Consider the following 15,713-nt stretch of genomic DNA (forward strand, 5'->3'; position numbering starts at 1 on the left):
TTTATATTTGTGAATATTTAGATAAATATATTCATCCAGTACTCAAACTGATAGACTGTTGCATCTTTCAGAGCTCAGTAATTTTTCCTTAATTTTTAATGTCTGAGCATATTTGGCTTATGAACTTTATAGTTTCAGTGTTCATGAAAGATTTTTCCAGTTCTCAACCAACATTAATCTCTTTAAGACCTCTACTGCAGGTTCACACTAGGCAGAGAGAAGGAAAAAGTCTCATTTTCTTTGAAATCTTTGAGTATTCTGATCTCGCTGCAGTCAAGGTCAATAGTGGCCTTTTATTGTTAAGTCCATTACATAAACATCATATCTGAACTTTCAGCAGCACAAACAACTGCCACCAGCATCTTGGCATACTCTTCAAGTGTAATTTTCTTCCTACCTTCCTGGCTGTTGCTCCATTGTAGGTTTAGTTCTTCTCATTTAAATATTGGCATAGCAGACATCCATTGATTTTTGTCTCCCCCCCAAAATCATTTCCCCATTTTTTTAGTGATAGATCTCCACTTTTCCTTTGGAATGCTACTCCTTCCCATTCTGTGGGAATACCATAAATGACAGTATTCTTGCATCATGCTCCCTGGCTGACAGGTTGGATTGTGTGATCCAAGCTTGTACAGTCTAAATTCCCCTCCCACCAGGACTTTGAGTCTTGAGAGAGGTGACACAAAATTATAGGAGCTGAGTCCTTCTGATGGTAGTGTCCCAAGGAAACCATATAAGAGTTCATGCAATGACATCCCCAAAGGTGCCCTAGTTTCTGTTGTCAAGGCCTAGTTATCCAGATTTTCCTTTGTTTCTCAGACCACCATATATCTTCGTTGTGTTCCCTTTTTATTTGTCAGCCAAAGTGGGTTTCTCTTGCTTGCAACCAAATGACTGGTTTCTGTTGCTTTAACAGTTAAATAGTAGGCGTCAAACCCTCAGGAACATGGGGGATCTGGAATTGATTACTGCACTGAGACTGAAAGGCAGCAGGAACACTTCCTTTGTGTGGGGGTAGGAGGACAATGAGCAATTTGCAATGGCAAAACAGCTAGTAAAGATGCTCCCCCTGTCATTTGGAATCATGTACCTATTGAGGCAACATTTGGATAACCAGTTAGCTGTTGACAATAGGACAATTTGAAGTGGATAAGGAAGGCCAAGACCATTGAGTTAGGAATGTATAATTGTAAATTATTGCAATAGAACTTGGAGATTGATTCCACAAGTTGCAGAATTATGATGCTGATTGAATTTGCTGCATTGGTAAGATCTTTTGTGAAAATTAAGGCAATCAGAAAAGAGACTGACTTATGGAGCACTGATATCTGGGAAGATTCAAAAGACTTGGAAAATTTCAACCCCCAAATACTTTAGGAATAAAAGTTTGGGTGTTCCCATTAGTCAAATACCTTTGGCTAAAGAAGACATATAGTGTATAGTGAAGGAGAAAGAGATAAGCACAGTCGGCTCTCCATAACCACAGGTTCTGCACCTGGATTCAACCAACGTGGATCAAAATCCATAGCTGAATCTGGGGATGTGGAACTCACAGATAAAGGGGGCCAACTGTGGTATGCCATTTTATATAAGGGACTTAAGCATCCTCAGATTTCGGTGTCCACTGGGGTCCTAAAACCAGTCCCCCATGCATACCAAGGGACAACTACCAGCTCCAGCCCTGTGACTTGTGGAAATAAGATCTATATAGCCTCTACCCATATTTCCTAGCTTACCTTTTTATCCCTCTCCTTTCTCTCCATTTCAGTACTTTACCGCTCATATTTCCTGGCTGAAGTTTGAGCATGATCCAAGTTAGCCCAGTCAGACTTCCCCTCCATTGGAACTGAGCTATTCTGCTGGCAGTGTCCCCAGACTAATATATATGGGTGTGTTGGTAAATCCAACAGTAAATCCATAAGTTGTAGATTGTCAAGACAGGGGGTTAAGATCTAGAGAAGAATGACTATCACCCAGAAATCTAGACTTGACACTGGAAATTATTTTAGGTTATCTCCCCTGGGGAGAAGATGAATTCATTTTCTACAGTATGTTGAATGGAGTCATTTATAAAATTGTTCTTAAAGAATGCATGTACTGGGCAGCCAAGGGATAGAACAGCAGACAGCTGCATTTACCTACTCTATTTTTCCCCCTTTTTTGAGAGTAGCACCTCACCTTTCCTTCAGAAAGCTAGCCCTCTCCCATGCTGCCAGAAGGTAATACATAAGAGGCGTGTAAGTTCCTGTTACTGAGATTTCCTCAGTTGCCCAGGTTCCTGATTTTCTTGAATGTTAAGCTTCTCTAATTTTTGTGAACTTCCTCATATCCTTCCAATAAATTACTTACGGCTGCACAAGGTATCCCCTGTACAACCATATGCAGAGGCCCAGTAGCCAGAGTTGATTTTTTTTTGCTTACAGTCAGAGCACCCCAACTGAATCAGTATCCCTCCTATGTCTTAGGCCTTCTTGCCCTATAGATGCTCTGAAAAATCTCATCCAGTTCCATGGCTTTGTGGTTTCCAACTGTATGTTGATAACTTCCAGATTCCTATCTTAAGCCCAGGCATATATCCTGAGCTCCAGATCTGAATGACCACCTGTTATCTGGATATTCCCCCACTTAATTAACACAGATAACTTACACTAACCCCACCATTTTCCCCTCAAAATCTGCTCTTCTTCCACTGTTTCCTTTTCTTGATAAATGGCACTATCCTCCACCCTGTTTCTCAAACCAGAACATGGGCGTTATTCTTGACATTTCCCTCTCTTCTTTCTCACCCCAGACATCTCTATTAGTCATTAAATTCTCTTGGTGTGTCATGTAAATATACCCCAAAACCATCTCCATTTCTGTCACCCTTGTCCAAGGGAACAGTATCTGTTGCTAGGACTTGTGTGATGCCCGTCATACTTCAGTCCATTCTTTGCAGAGCTGATTGTGTCACTCCTCTGTCTAAAATCTTTTAATTGTTCCCCCCATTATTTCAGAATAAAATCTAAACTTTTATTACAAAACTTTATCCTTGTTTACAAGGCTCTTCATTATCTTACTCAACTTTGTTACTTTGTTATCTTTCACCATGTCAAACAGTAATAGCCAATTTTGTATGTTGGAGTTTCCTGTAATATTTCATGTGAAAAAAGAAGGGGAAGAGTCCATTAAGAGAAAAAAAAAATCCATTAATATTTAGAACTACCCAATTACTTACTGCTATAAATACTATATTTTCTTCCAAATTTCTCTTTTCATGAAGTTTCTAAATTAAATCTGACGTGTAACTACTACATAAATAGAGCTCCAGTAAGGTGCATGGAGAACAATCAAATCCCTACCTCACATCATACACACACACACACACACACACACACACACACACACACACACACACACAATACCAGAAGAACTACAAATTTAAATGTTAAAATGAAATACTTGAAGAATTTTTAGGAGACTATTTTTATAATATTGTGATGGGAGATCATAAGCAAAACAGGAAACCTATAAACTCTAAAGGAAATTACAGACATATTTGACTACATAAACAGAAATTTTGGGAAAACAAATCTTGTATCTATAAAAGACGCATGATAGATGGAGGAAATATTTCCAACATAAGTGACAGATTGAGATTAATATGGCTAATATACAAAGAGTTCCCACAAACTGATCACTACAAAACAATCACACCAGTAGAGAACACCCAATAGGTAAGAAATCTAAAAGATCAACAGTAATAGTCACTAACCATTTATTTAGTACTTGATATGTGCTGGATAGAGTTTCGGGTACTTTACAAGTATTATGTCTTTTAATCCTCACAACTTACCCTATGAAATAGATAATATCCCTGTTTTTCAGCTAAGGAAACGGGCTCAGAGGAATGAAGTAACTTGCCCAAGTCATACAATAGGTGGTCACACATCTTGAGCCAGGACACAAACTCAGATGGAATGACTCCAGAGTCTTTAAACCATTATGCTTTTCTGCTTTTCAATAAGCATATGAAAGAAGATCATGTGTACATGTGGTCAGTAAGATGTAAATCAAAGCAACAAGATACCATTGGTCAACTATCAATCAGACAGCAATGACGTATCAGAAGAGTAATGACCTTTGGTACTGGCAAGAATTAGGGTAAATGAAAACTTTCATACATTGTGGGTGGGAAAGTGGATTGTTCCAATCTTTTTTAGAAGGTAATCTGGCCATATTGATTACAAATTTTAAATGTACCTTTTAACCCAACAGTCCTACTTCAAAGACCCCATCTCAAAGAACTAAGAGCACTGAGATATAAGGACATCAGTACAAGAGGTTTACTGCAACATGGCCTGTGGTCACAGAAAAATGGAAATGACTTGCGAGCCCATCAAAGGGAATGGCCAAATAATTTATATAACAGCTATACTCTGGAGCATTGTGCAGCTGTTAACAAGAATGAGTCAGATCTCTAGCTCTTAACCCTTGGCATGTCCATGATGTATTTCTTAAGCAAAAAGAAAAATTTTCAGAGTAATGTATATCATGAGAACCCATTTTTGTGAAAACAAACAAAACATACAAATGTGTCTAAATGATCATGAAAGAAAGATAGAAGGCATGCAGCAGGCTGTTATGGTTTAAAATGAGGAGTTTGGAGAAAGTACTTTATACATATTGGCACTGTTTCACTACTTACGGGAAACACATGCTTTTTTTTTTAAGAGAAAGCATACTCATTTCTAAGAAAAATAATTTATAATTTGAAGAAGAAGCAATTAAATTGCAACTGGATGTTTTCAAATTAGAATATGCTAATAGAGTGATGATAAAAAAGAGGGCAACAAAGATTAGCAGTTGCTTACATCTTACATATTTAGGGTTGCCTTTGAAAGATGCTTGGGTTCCAGGTAACTGGTCTTCAACCATTAGTTAGGCCAGTCTGTAGCCTAGAAGGGGCTGTCTGTTAGGGTGCCCTTCTGACAAAGACCTGTGGTCTCCCTGTATCTGTTCTTCCCAGAATAAACACATTTCCTAGCCTCCCTTGCAGATAGGTATAACCTGCTGACTAAATTTTTGCCTGTGGGGCATGAGCAACTTATGGGATTGTCCTTGAAAGAGTGTGTGCCCATCTCCTCCTCCTTCCATTTTGCTGGCTAGAATGTGGGCTTGATGGCTGGAACTTGAACACATCACTTGGACTGTGAAGGAGAAGGAGCTATGTGTGAATGGTGATAGAGCTACAAGTGAGAAGGAGCCTGGGTACGTGATAAACATGGAGCCACCATACCAGGCCTGACCTGTTTACCGCTGGGCTTGATTTACAGGATAAATAAACTTCTATCCTCTTTATATAATTGGAATTTAAGGTTTTCTGTTCCTTGCAATTGAACCTGTTTGCCCACAAATAGTTTGATGGAAGTATTTCTTAGAAACATGTAATTCCATTTGTTCTAATTTTATACTACTGAAGCAACCTGCCCCTAGCTGGACTTACTGACAAGAGGGCAGTTCCCTAGGTGGGTGTCCAGTTGGGTCATGAACCAGGCATAGATTTCCCATCATAAATTAATAAGTTAGCCCCTTGCTTTATTAGCTAAGTGCCCCTTCTTTATGTTCCCAGAACCCCCCACTGCTGCTTTTGTCTCCCCAGTATCCATCCCCACTTTTTTGATAACTGCACATCAATTGCCCTCTGGGTTTTCAGCCCTCCTCCACTTCCTGTCCATATGCTAACTACCCGTGGCTCCAGGGTGAGCACATAACCCAGATTGACCTACTAGAGCCCTGTAGCCCCTTGGCCAAGGTATTTGGAAAGGAATGAGTATATGATCCAAGCCAAACCAATCTTATACAAACAGCTATTTTTGAGAGGTTGGTGGGCGAAGGGTGTTTAAACAACAGAGAAAGGCATTTCCTTCTGTTTTTAATCCTCTGAATTTAGATCTGTAAGGTTGCAAGCCTGGCACTGTTGGTAACCGTCTTGTCACCACAGGATTGCCCATCTGAGAATGGAACCTACACAGGGAACTAAGAAAGAGAATCTCAAAGACATTTTTGTCTGCTGGATCCAGCCGTGCCTGAAGCAAAACTAACCCTGAACATTTTTTGCAAGCCAATAAATCCACTTTCTGCCTCTTCAGTTTGAGTTGTCATCTCTTCACGAAGTGGACAGAGTCCTGACTAAACCATTCCAATTCAACTTATTGCCACCACCTGACACATAGTAAGTGTTTAGGAAACATGAGATTATTTTGTAGGAGGCAGGCTAGAACCTGTTAACTCCAATAGACTGAGCTACAGAAGTTTCTGCATTGGCAAAGCTGAGGACTCTGGCAAGTTATTTAACCTCTCTGAGCCTGCTTCTTTATTCATAAAAAGAGGAGTAGCAACAGTCCCTAACTCAAAGATGGTGAGGATTAGGAGAGATGATGCACACATAGTGCCGAGCACGGTGCCTGGTACCTAGTAAGTTCTCAGTAAATGTTAATAATAATGTTATTAAGGCAACAATTCCCTGGAAGCCTTCTCGGCTCAGCCAGACAGCCATTCTCTTGCCATCCTTTTAATCTCAACTTGCCAGTGTCCATGAAACACACACACGCTATTATTCAGTCTCTTTTATAAGGAAAATCAATTCCTTATTTGTCCCATCACCCTTGGGAGTGCTGGTGGCAGCAAAACATGTCACATTCCATTCCTCTCGTGGACTGAGGTCCTTGGACACCACCTGTGCCAGTTGGCCTGTTAGCAAATGCGGTAGGAAGCCTGGATTAAAGAGGTCCAATTCCCGTTAATAGAAATATGTCCTTCATCTGTATCAGGGAAGACAGCCAGTCTGGAGCCTGAGCACGTTCCAGAGGGTTGATCAGATCAAGGCCCAGGACTCCCCACTGTTCCTTGTGTTAAAATATATATATATATATATATATATATATATATATATATATATAGGTTTAATATACAGAGTTAAGAACCCTGGTCATTCACATAAACAAAAATAAAAGATATTTTTCTGCTCAAGTCTAATTCTGAATATCCCAGAAGACCTTATGGCTTTATCCCAGGTTGCCATCCTGAACTGCCTTCAAGTCTTAGGGAAAGTAGCTGACCTCAGACCTAGTTGTTAGGTCTGAGAAATGGGCCAAAGCCAACTGCATCAAGTGGCAAGTGCTGAGGGCCTTGGGGAGCCCTGGGCTCATCCTTGTCACTTGCTGAGGCAACAGCAGCAGAACAGAAACACACCAGTCATGTGTGCTTGACTCAATGCCTGGCCTCTTTGGACAGGAGCTCTGACTTCTCAAGTTTGGAAAATGCCTGGGAGACTGTTTAGAGTTGGGGAGAAGACAGCCCAGAGAAAGTATTCAAGTCCAGATGCTGTTTTAGGTGGTCTAGGTCTTCAGAGACATACACAGATCAGGGCTTCAGAGTTGAGGTGGGGATAGGATGGGGGGGAGGGAAGGAGGAACATGATGACCAGTGAGCCCAGACTTTGCTCCAATCACAAAGATTTGCTGACATGCTCAAAAGACGGTGACAACAGTCCTCAAAACAGCGTTCAACTTGCGTCCTATCTTCAGGACACATCATTTGTAGTGCACTATGAATTAACATTTTAAGATAAACACTCTGCTTCTCTCATGACCAACACAATTATACTGCAGTATATTCTGTGAATTTTACAATTTACGCTGCAAATGTACAGCGTGATCATTTGCGTTATACCACAAGTTTTGAAGAGTACATGACAAAGCAAGCATGAAATCAGAGTAGTCCAGGGCCACATACACACACACACCACTGCTGAGATGAGACAGCCCAGAGAGCCAGCCTCAGAGTGGGGGGCCTAGCTGGGGTCTCCAAGGAAGACAGGAGAGGATCAGACCTCCTCAAGGATCCTACAGAGGAACTGCGTAGTTACAGTTTCTTTCCATCACTTCCTGGCCCAAAACAAGCCCTTCAACCACTTTGGGTTGTTTCATTATCTCTAACGATGGGAAAACTTGCAATAATCAAAAGTGACTGTGGAAAAGTTTCAAGAAACCTCAAGTCTATAATAACAGGCATCCTTGGCTTTAGCCGAAAAGCAAATCGATACCAAGTTGTTCTTAGCACTTTGCCAAATAGAATGCACTTTCCTTGTGCCTGGGGCACCCAAAACAGGAACAAGGGCTCAGGCTATGTTTATGACTCTTTGCCTGGATACCTCTCCCAGTTCCCTCTTTTTAGGCAAAGAGCCCTGCTCTAATAGCATTCTGTCCCCCAGAGCCTGGCCTCGCCTGCGTGGACCTGTTTTATAACTAGATACCCTTGGCTTTGCTTTCTGTACTTGTCCTTGGGCCTAACAGCCTAAGAAGGAGAAGCAGAACTTGCTCATTCCCCTCCTTCCTTGTTTCTCCCCCAGTATCTTGCTTCTCTTATTCCATGCTGTCTTCTACTTAGAAAATTCGAGTCAAGCCTCCCTGTGCCTCACACATGGGCCTTACAGAAAAGCACATGATATTACACAGCTGCAGGTGCCAGGTCTATACAAAGGGGATCCTCAACACTCTCCCCAGCTCTGGCGCCTTCCCCTTTTTCTAATCCTCAAGCGTCCACCTTCTCCTACCCCTGCCTTCTGAAATTTCGTATAGAGGAAGGCACTCAAGATACATCAAGACTCGTACAAGATAAAGAGCTATAAGAAATTTAGAAACTTCACATGCAGATGGCTCCTAAGAACTTAAGTCAAGATGTAGTATGATGGGACCAGCTACATAATTGTGAGGCCCAGTGCAAAATGAAAATGCAGGGGCCTTGTTCAAAAAGTATGAAGAATTTCAAAATGGTGACACCAGAGCATTAAACCAAATGCGAGGCCCTCCTGAGCATGGGGCTCTTCAAAGTATGGGGCCCTTGTGACTGCACAGGCCATATATCCAGGAATCTGGCCCTGGTAGTATATTTCGCTCAAATACCCTTTGGTTCACAGACTAAAACACGTCCCTGCCACCTAGTCTGCCAGCATTTGGTATCATCATTACAATACAGGGTAATAACTAACATTTACCAGGGCTAGGAATGGAGCTAAGCCCTCTGCCTTTATTATATCAGTTAATATTCAGAGTACTCCAGTCACCACAGAGGAGGAAAACCAGGGTCCCTCCGTTTGTAGAGAGCAAAGCCTCATCCTCCAAACCACAGATCTCTCAGCCTAGAAAATAATAGGACCCATGATGGTGGATAAGTAAGAACAAAGGCATTATAGGCATTCAAACTAGGAGATTTTGACATAATAGAAAAATAACTTTTGGTTAGTAAACGCTTAGTATGTACCAGGCATGGGGCTCTGCAATTTACATGCATCCTCTCATTTGACACGTTTCTGGTGTGAATTTTATTTCATAGACCTAGTGCAAGAAGTTTCCCATACTTTATTTCTAAAGGTCACTTAATACTGTCCTGAGTCAACTTGCCCACACACAGCCCTACTCCCTAGCCAAGCACTCTTTGTGATGCCAGAAAACTGCGGCCCCTGCATGGCAGTCACCACATAGAGGCTGCTCTACCTGCTCGTGCACAGCATGGCCGAAGACTGCTTTTCCTTCTGGTGTCCAGTAACACTGGCCCTTATCTGCATCCCCCAGCTGACCTCAGATCTACACCTGGACCCTCACCTTCTTCAGGCCCCCATGGTATATTTCAGCATCCTCCAGAAGGAGCCATAAGGAGAAGCAAGACCCAGGTCACTTCCATGTTTGAACAGCCCCCAAACCCTGTACCCCTACTGATTTCAAACTTTTCCATGGCCTAGGGGAATGGGGAGAGGGACATGAGGCAATTCCAGGCCTCTTTTGCTGGGACTGGACTGGAAAGAGGAGCTGCTAATACCAGAGGGTGTTTTTGTTTGTTGGTTTGGTTTTTGGTTTTGGGGTTTTGGGGTTTTGTTTTTGTTTTTAATTTAATTTAATTTATTTTTTATACAGCAGGTTCTTACTAGTTATCTATTTTATACATATTAGTGTATGTATGTCAATCCCAATCTCCCAATTCATCCCACCTTTGTTTTTGTTTTTGCTGTGCTATGCGGCTTACAGGATCTTAGTTCCCCAACCAGGCATCGAACCCAGGCCCACAGCAGTGAAAGTGCCGGATCCTAACCACTGGACCACAAGGGAATTCCCCAGAAGGTGTTTTTTATTTTCTTTTAATAACTTGTCATGTTTCAGCAGATGAAGAAACGTTAGCTGGAAGGAGAAGTGCCTGATCTAAGGTCCTATAGCTAGGAAGTGGCAGGGCTGGAATTTGAAGCTGTTGGACTCTACCCCTCAAACACAGAAGACCTGCTCCAACACTGGAATCACCTTGGGAGGACTATTGGAACTTCTCAGGCCCCACACTGGCCTACAGATTGATGATCTCTGGGGAAAATCTGCATTTAAAAAAAAATATCCCACATGTTACCTGGAAGCTTCTGGAATTTCTGTGTGGAATTTCTGTTTGGAATTCCAGCCATCCTCACAATGTTAAGTGTGGCAGACAGACTCTAAGGTGCCCCCACCATGATCAGTGCCCCCCGCATTCACACTTGTCCAAGTCAGCTCAGGCTGCCATAACAGAATGCCACAGACTGGATGGCTCAAACAACAAAAATGTATTCTCTCAAAATTTTGGAGGCTAGGACTTCCCTGGTGGTGCAGTGGTTGAGAATCTGCCTGCCAATGCAGGGGACAAAGGTTCAATCCCCGGTCCAGGAAGATCCCACATGCCACAGAGCAGCTAAGCCCATGTGCCACAACTACTGAGCCTGTGCTCTAGAGCCCGTGAGCCACAACTACTGAGCCCACGTGCCACAACTACTGAAGCCTGTGCACTCTAGGGCCCGCGTGCCACAACTATTGAGCCTGCGTGCTGCAGCTACTGAAGCCTGCACGCCTAGAGCCTGTGCTTCGCAATAAGAGAAGCCACCGCAGTGAGAAACCCATGCGCTGCAACGAAGAGTAGCCCCCACTCGCCGCAACTACAGAAAGCCTGTGCACAGCAATGAAGACCCAACGCAGCCAAAAGAAACCCAAAAAGTTCTGGAGGCTGGAAGCCCCAGATGAGGGTAACCAGCCAATTTGGTTTCTAGGGAGGCTCTCTTCCTGGCTTACAGGCGGCTACCTTCTCCCTCTGTCCTTCTGTGGCCTTTCCTCAGTGTGTGTGTGAGGCGAGAGAAGTCTCTGGTGCCTCTTCTTATAAGGACACTGATCCTATCAGATCAGGACCTCCACCTTTATAACCTCGTTTAACTTTAATTACTTCCTTAGAGGCCCCATCTCCAAATACAACCACACTGGAGGTTAGGTCTTCAACATGAATTCTGGGGGGGTGCGAATATTCAGTCCATAACAACAACTTTGTGTAATCCCTTCCCCTCAAGTCAGACATCCCCCAGAGGTGGGACTTGCAATTTGCTGCTAACCAATGGCATGTGGCAAAGGTGATAGGATGTCATTCTGTAACTACATTACATGGTATAAGATATCATCTTACGAGCAAACTTGCTCTAGAGGCCCTTCTTGCTGGTCTGTTGAAGGGAGTGGCCATATTGGGAAAGCCCGTGGGGAAAGAAACTACAGTTAGCCTCTAGGAGCTGAGGGTGGCTTCCAACCAAAGGAAGAGCAAGAAGCTGGGGCCCTCAGTCCTATAGCCACAAGGAACAAAAGTCTGCCAACATCCTGAGTGACCTTGGAAACAGGCTCTTTCCCATTCGTGCCTCCAGATGAGAATGCGGCCTGGCTAACACCTTGATTGTTGCCTTGTGGGCCCCAGAGAAGAGGGGTCATTTAAGCCACTCCTGGCCTTCCAACCCATAGAAACCGTGAGATCATAAACGTGTGCTGCTATAAACCACTAACCCAGTGGTCACTTGTTACACAGCAATGGAAAACAAATACATTAGACAATCTGACAATCTCCACTAACAAGGCTGCATGGATGGTTCCTCTTTTTATTACTTCTATCTAGAAGCAAGTTGTGGAATAACCAAGCAGGACAAAGGGCATGTATCAAACTGCCTGGTTTTTAAAAATTTTTTTTAAGATTTCTTGAGTATGAAAAGTAATAGGGCTTCCCTGGTGGTGCAGTGGTTAAGAATCTGCCTGCCAATGCAGGGGACATGGGATCAAGCCCTGGTCCTGGAAGATCCCCCATGCCGCGGATCAACTAAGCCTGTGCACAATTACTGAGCCTGTGCTCTAGAGCCTGCGAGCCACAACTACTGAAGCCTGCGCGCCTAGAGCCCATGCTCCGCAACAAGAGAAGCCACCACAATGAGAAGCCCGCGCACCGCAACGAAGAGTAGCCCTCGCTCGCCGCAACTAGAGAAAGTCCGCATGCAGCAACGAAGACCCAACGCAGCCAAAAATAAATAAATAACTTAAAAAACAAAAAAGAAAAGTAATAGATGTTCATTGTAGAAATTTTGGAGGCACACCAAAAAGAAAATAAAAATTACCAGGAATAATTTCCTCACACCCCCTCAGATAACCACACATAACACATTGGCACATTGGCAAACAGCCTTCCCCAACATGATTTTATGCAGAGAAGCTGAATAAAGTTACAAACAGAGAAAGCTCTGTACGCTCTGGACAGACTGTTTTGTAACTTGCCCTTTCCACAGTGTCAGACCATATTTGAAGCATCAGAGGGCTGAATTTGTTCCTGGCATTTTGGGATGTTGCCAGATACCAATTTTAATGACCTCAGGTTTTTCCCAGGCTGGGCTTTGGCAAAGGAGACTCATAAAGGAAACTGAGGCCAGGCAGGGAATGACACCCTCGAGGCCAGATAGCCTGTTGTCACCCAGAAATTTCTGCCCCTCCAAACTCCTCATAACATTGTAGTTGAGCTGCTGTATCCCCAAAGCTGTTACCTTTGGGATTATTGTCAGAGTTCAGTTCATGTAAGCCACAGCCTCACCCCTAATGAGAGGGGCTTAGAATAGGGTGAACCCAGTACCCCTCTGCCTGAGACCTGGCCAGCCCACAACCCATGGAGCCTGATTCTCCCCGGGCCCCCACAGCAGCTGAAACTCGATTCCTGGAGCACCATTCTAGAACTTTTAGGGTTTGACCTTCTTTTAAATGTGAGTGGGAAGGTAGTAAGTGAGGAGATGGGAAAAGGAAGGCAGGAATCATTCATTCATTCACTCATTCAGCAAACTTTATCAAGCCTCTAGAAGTCCAGGCTCCGTTGGAGGGTACTGGAGCTATGGAGATAAGTACAACAGGGTCTCAACCCTAAACAATACTTCTGTATTTGAATGTGATACAATGAACAGATGTTACTTTTGCAATGAAAAAAATAATGTTCAGTGAAGATTTTTTTTAAAGAATGTCTGAGTTATTTTAACATTTATAAACCGTGTGACTGTTCCATTCGTCAACAATAAATGTGGAGAAAAGGGAACCCTCCTACACTGTTGATTGGAATGTAAATTGGTACAGCCACTATGGAAAACAGTATGGAGGTTCCTTAAAAAACTAAAATTAGAGCTACCATATGATCCAGCAATCTCACTCCTGGGCTTATATCCCGAGAAAACCATAATTCGAAAAGATACATACACCCCAATGTTCATTGCAGCACTATTTACAATAGCCAAGACATGGAAGCAACCTAAATGTCCATCCACAGAGGAATGGATAAAGAAGATGTGGTACATATATACAATGGAATATTACTCAGCCATAAAAAAGAACGAAACAATGCCATTTGCAGCAACATGGATGGACCTAGAGATTATAAGTCAAACAAAGAAAGACAAATATCATACGATATCACTTATATGTGGAATCTAAAAAAAATCCAATGCAAATGAACTTATTTCCAAAACAGAAACAGACTCACAGACATAGAAAACAAACTTACGGTTACCAAAAGGGAAAGGGTGGGTGGAAGGGATAAATTAGGAGTACAGCATTAACAGATACAAAGTACTATACATTAAACAGATAAGCAACAAGGATTTGCTGTATAGCACAGGGAACTATTTTCAATATTTTGTAATAACCTATAGTGGAAAATAATCTGAATATATATATATATATAAAAGAATCACTTTGCTCCATATTTAAAACTAACACAATATTGTAAATCATCTATATTTCAATTTTTAAAAAAAAGATGGAAGCCACAGCGCCTTTTATGACCTAGTTCAAAGTCATACACTATTACTTCTGCTTTATTCTATTCATTACAAGCAGGTCACTGAGTCCAGCCCACACTCAGGGGAAGGGGAATTAAACTCTATCTCTTGAAGAGAGGAGGATCAAAGAATTTGTGGACACATTTTTTTTCAAAAGCACCATCACAGCAATATATTCCAGTTCACATTGGGCATCAGACCCCCTTTCCAGTGCTCTGCTCTCTTGGAACCAGTACAAGCTCCCCATCTTGTCTCATAACGAGAAGTGTAGCTGATTTCCTTTTTCTCCTGGTCTGTCCCACACACTCTTATCCCTTTTTTCTACCCATGATAGCTTATCATTATATTTTTCCCATCCCTCACAGTCCCCTTCCTTAAATGAATTCTAGTGTCAGTTGTTAAAATAATGAAATTTTTGTTTTTTACATGAAGCTTTTTAAAATTTATTTATTTATTTATGGTTGTGTTGGGTCTTCGTTGCTGCACACGGGCTTTCTCTAGTTGTGGCAAGTGGGGTTGTTGTGGTATGAGGGCTTCTCATTGCAGTGACTTCTCTTGTTTCAGAGCACAGGCTCTAGGTGCATGGGCTTCAGTAGTTGTGGCACGCGACCTCAGTAGTTGTGGTTCCCAGGCTCTAGAGCATAGGCTCAGTAGTTGTGGCTCACGGGCTTATTTGCCCTGTGGCATGTGGGATCTTCCCGGACCAGAGCTCGAACCTGTGTCGCCTGCATTGGCAGGTGGATTCTTAACCACTGCGCCGCTAGGGAAGTCCCTACATGAAGCTTTGTATGGAGAAAATTATTTCGAATGAAAAGTCCATATCCAGCTATATGAAGAAAAGCAGGGACTCTGAAACTTTCTCTTGTGCACCCTCTCTGCAAAAAATGACTTGAGGATGTACTCCAACAAACTGATAAGGGAGTCCAGGAAAAAGACTTGGGAAACAAGAAACAGTGGAGGGCTTCCCTGGTGGTGCAGTGGTTAAGAATTCGCCTACCAATGCAGGGTACACGGGTTCAAGCCGTGGTCCTGGAAGATCCCACATGCCGCAGAGTGACTAGGCCATGCACCACAACTACTGATCCTGCACTCTGGAGCCCACGGACCACAACTACTGAGGCCCGCACGCCCAGAGCCCGTGCTCCACAACAAGAGAAGCCATCGCAATGAGAAGCCCACGCACAGCAACGAAGAGTAGCCCCCGCTCGCCAGAACTAGAGAAAGCCCATGTGCAGCAATGAAGACCCAACTCAAGGAAGGGAGGAAGGGAGGGAGGAAGAGAGGGAGGGAGGAAGGGAGGAAAGAAAGAAAGAGTGGAAATAAAAGAGAAGTTTTGAAAGAATCCCAATCTGACAGCTATGAAGACAACCTAAAATACAATGTGTCAAAACTAGAATTGGAAGTTAGAGGTCTCTGGGACAAAAACTTCAAGAATAAAAATAGATGTCATTGTGCAAATTGAGTATGTGAAAATCGAGACATTCTTAAAGATGAAGTGAAGACAAGAGACTCTGACTACCAAAAGGGAATTAGAAACTTGGTGGGGGGACGG

This window comes from Delphinus delphis, chromosome 13, assembly GCF_949987515.2.
Source record: "Delphinus delphis chromosome 13, mDelDel1.2, whole genome shotgun sequence".
NCBI classification, from domain to species: Eukaryota; Metazoa; Chordata; class Mammalia; order Artiodactyla; family Delphinidae; genus Delphinus; species Delphinus delphis.